Source organism: Phragmites australis, chromosome 17, assembly GCF_958298935.1.
Source record: "Phragmites australis chromosome 17, lpPhrAust1.1, whole genome shotgun sequence".
In the NCBI taxonomy this organism is placed as follows: Eukaryota; Viridiplantae; Streptophyta; class Magnoliopsida; order Poales; family Poaceae; genus Phragmites; species Phragmites australis.
Window position 1 is genome coordinate 26,061,423 of NC_084937.1, and position 4,601 is coordinate 26,066,023.

Consider the following 4,601-nt stretch of genomic DNA (forward strand, 5'->3'; position numbering starts at 1 on the left):
CAGTACTAGTTGCATTGGCCACTGCACGTTTGTGCTTTTGAGGGGAAAATTCAGTTGGAGATACTTCTAAAGTGGCAATTCAAACTGTACCACTCATAAATGATGAGTGCTCCATAATATACCATGAAAAATATGACTAACTTGCTTTATTCATATTCAAAGTAAAACAGACATTTCACGTATCAATTTCAGCTAAAAAAAAGAAAATAGGAGAATAATAAGGATAGTGGCATATTAGGAAGCGAGAAGATGTTATGAGTGCTATATTGTTGAGAGTCTCGTTTATCAATGGTATACTAGTTTGGATTGCCACCTTTAAGAGTGGCTTTAACTGAATTTCCCCGCTTTTGAGTGGGCAATTTCAAATGATTACCCTACTCCCCATCAATGCTCAATCTTGTCTTTTGTTATAGACATTAATGTCTAAGTAGGATAAAAACTAATGTGACAAGTAATTAAATAAGGAAACAGAATATGCTTGTGTGTTAGGTCACTCTTAGTACTTTGTTTTAGGTAATATCTAAGAGGATAGAGAATAAAAAGTTAGTATTAAAAAACAAACTTTCAATATATGCATACATGTTGCTGGTTTCTTGAGGTATTTTAAAGCAATTTGTTATCTAATATTCATCTAAGATTGTTCAAAAAATATATTTCTTTCATAAGAAACAAGCTCATTCTATCTTTTTTTTAAAATTAATTGTCACATCATCGTTTTGCTTATGTGGACACCTAATTAATGTCTAAGAAACTAGCATTTTGAGTGGCCTTATAGAATAAATAAGCTAGACTCGAAATCCAAAAACAATCAAATATGTATTGGGAAAAGATAGTGTTCTGTTCTTATATTTACCTATTGGTCAAAACAAGCTCTTTAGATACAAGCAAGTAATAGACATTATGCATTGGGATGATTGTTTTTTAGCATGTATTTATTGCATTCTTTTTTCTCTAAGAAATAGCTATAGACATTATACATTGGAAATGACCTTAGTGGTGAGCTGCCAGGTAAAGCTAGGGGGAAAACATGCTTTGTAGAAAGGCAAGGAGAAAATCACAGTCAAAGAAAGGATGTGGTGCAGCAGTGCAAGTGTGCATTGGGTTGTGTGAGTGTCATTGCTCCCCTTGCTGCTCTTGTCTTGTGCATTGGATGCTCTGCTTGGGGACGGAGGAGCTTTGGGTGAAGGTGGCTTTGCAAGTGTCTTTTTTCTCTTTCTGTTCACTGGTGTTGAGTGCATTCAGCCGAGGAAAACAGCTATTGCCGAGCTATAGCTAGCATTCATCGTTTTTACATTATTTTCTTGCAAATACAGGTGAGTGCATGGTTAAACATTTTACAGATCCTATTAAAGGAAATTTCAAGAAAGCTCATCGCTATTGGAAGGAGGTTGCAGATGGGATATATCAAGAATGGGGACTCGTATCCTCTGCAAAGTCAGAGGATAAACAGTACCGTAACATTGGATTTTTTTTAACTGTTAGATTTGGATTGGATGCGCCAGATTAACTGCTATGGTAACTCTCTAAACAGTAGAATTGCTACAGTATTTAGCTACAGTAAAACTGCTTCACTAGAATATGTTAGGGTACTGTTTATCCAGACTCATTTTACTGTGTAACTTTAGAAGCAATGGTAGAGGATGTGCGTTCCAAGAATGGACGGTATTTGTGAAAACAATATCTAATCCTCGATTAGAGAAGGATCAATTGTTTGCACAAACGCAAGAAGGGGCAATGAAGGTTGTGGAACTAGCGTTTGGAGTCCTAAAAGCGCGTTTCAAAGTCTTGGATGAATCAACACGGTTGTGGGACCAATCGAATATTGGAAAAATTATGCAAGCATGTGCCATACTACACAACATGGTAGCCAAGGACAAGAAGGAAATGGTCGAAGACTTTCCTGACTTGAATGATACTCCTGGATCACCAACTGCTACACGACCGGAGATTGTTCTTGGGTAGTTGAAAAAGATGCGGAAATTTCGTGATCGACCCTTGCATACTCATCTCAAAAGGGATTTGGTGGAACATATTTGGGAACGATTCGACCGCAATACAAAGAATTAGGTGTTGTTTAGATTTACCATTGTATGTTTCAGCAATTTTGCCTTTTGACTTTGTGATCTTGAATTTGTATGGTTCTGTAAGAAATCTACTCCCTCCGATTGCAAATGTAGGTCGCTTTAAATTTGTGCACAAGGATTAAAAAAAGTAGATCAAATGACCTTATTACCCTTTATTTATTCTGCATTGAAAAAGATAACTCATTCAATTGTGAGGGTGATAGTATTTATTAAATAAGTGTAAGACGGTAACAAAAGAGAAAAAAAATACATAGAAGTTTAAGAATAATTTATATTTAAAGAATAGTTGATAATACTAAAACGACTTACATTTGCAACCAAAGTGAATATTTCCCTAGGCTACTTCGTGTTTATGAGCTTGAACTTGTTAATGCAAGCTCAGCTACCAAACTCTTGTTTTAATACGTGATCTATCTCTTGTGTTTAGATAAATGTGATTTTGAAAATAAATACACCGATATAATTATATTTATATATCCAGTGACAGATCCAAAATCATAAAATAGGAGGTTTTCACTCTTCTTCTTTCTACTCTTCCACCTTCCTCTTCTTCTCTTTCTGGTGAATCTGCCACTGCCTATATTACCAAATATATATAGCCTGTGGTGCTTTGCATTGGAGGCTTGTAGCTTGGATGGTGTCTTTAGGTTTTTTAGGATCCACTTCAAACCACCATGTATTAGGAAGTTAGGAGTTTGAATGGTGTCTTGAGCATTTTTTTTGCTTACGTGGAGCACGAAACCACCAATAAGGGATAAAAGCTAGGGAACTGTGATCACTGTGATAAAAAAGCCGCTAGGTGCACCTGCTACCTTCACAAAATCACCGCTGTAAAGATCACTTCCGTTCTCTGTTCTGCAAAAACAATGGGGAAATTGCTAGGGAACCTGTATGTATGCCAAGATCGTCACTTTTGCAAAAGGGCAAATCTTTTATCTTTCAAGACGATTTTACAGAGTTTTGGTAGCTCAGACGGGTGACAGATCAACTTGGGAACACGGCAGTCTCCAGCACGAGACTGAGTACGTACTGATCAGAGCAACAAGTCAAACTACTAGGTGATGGACCTACCGTGGGAGAAACTTGTTCGTTAAAATTTGCGCAGGGAGAGGCCAAATTCTCCGGTCACCTACTGGCGGCTAGTTTTGCCGTGACGCAGGCGGTCTTGCCCTGGACTCTCTGGTGAACGAAGAGAGAACAAGGCTGTGGGTCATGGCCTCCGGTGTCCTTCCTTCCTTCCTTCCTAGACGATGCTCGATATTTTGCACGAAGTTTCCATCGCCCTCTGGCCTTTATCGATTCCCTCTTTCTCTTTCGCTCTCTGTGGTACTAGTACGAATATCTGCTTACCACTATGATTCAGCTAAAGAAAGTGAGCAATGTTCGTTCGGTCTTGTCTTCTCCGAACCCACTCGCCGAACGTACATGTCGATTGGGCGTGACTGACGACAGCGACGCTCGGATGAATTGTGAAGGGATAATTAATTAGATGTCACTCTAAGTAAATAGTAATTACTGGTGAGATGATATACGAGTTATTTTGAATATATATATGTGAGATAGGATGACAAATAAATAATTTTTTCTTCTAGTAAAAAAAAGGAATACCCGTTGGGAAGAGACCGGCCGTCCAGCCGAGCCGGCCCCGTCTCCTCTGCAGGCTGCCGCACCTGCTAGCGAGAATGCTGCGTCGCTGTCCGGTCGCACGCGTGTGCTGTTGAGCGCGAGGAGCAACGAAGTCTGCGTTGCAGAGCAAGAAGTAGGGCAACTCACAATTTTTTCATCTCATATATTGTGAAGTTAATTAACTAAGTAAAACTAAAATAAATTCATGGATCGCTCTATAACCATCCCTAGTAGGGCCCGGTCAAGGGACGGGTACACCTTCACGGGCCGCATGTCTGCATCCCGGCTGAGCTCGCCGTACCGTTCATGTCCAGTGTGTCCGGGGAAAAGAAAGCCCAGGCCTGACCTTGGGCTTCTAAAAGAGGCGGGTTCGCATTCTCTTCAATGTTTTTGTTTTTACTTTTTATCACTGGTGAGATAAGTATTTTTGCTCCTGTGCTATTTTGACTACTTTGTCGAGCCACTTGGCCTCGCTGATATGGAGCGACACGGGAAATGACCCCATCGCCCCTACCTGATCCCCTCCTGCTCAGCCTCGAGCTTTTTTCTTCTTTCTCTCGCCTGTTCGTCAACTACCCATGTCTCCGCCTCTGCCTAGGGATGACAATTGTGTTCGCGGGTTCTACACCCGATGGATGCAGGTTTGGGTACGATTTCCTACTTATGGGTCTGATGGGTCAAGTACCTGACTGGTTGTGGGTCAGGCTCAAGTTACTGAATTCTCCCGTAGGTGTCCATCGGGCCGCCCAAATTTGAGTGATTAGCTATCGCCCATCAACGCCTCAACCTCAACTCAGCGCCGAGTGACACAACCCATTCAAGTTCCATGTGGCCATGCCTCAAGTCTTCCATCAGTCCATCTAGATCCGGTACTCTGTACTCCACGCCGCC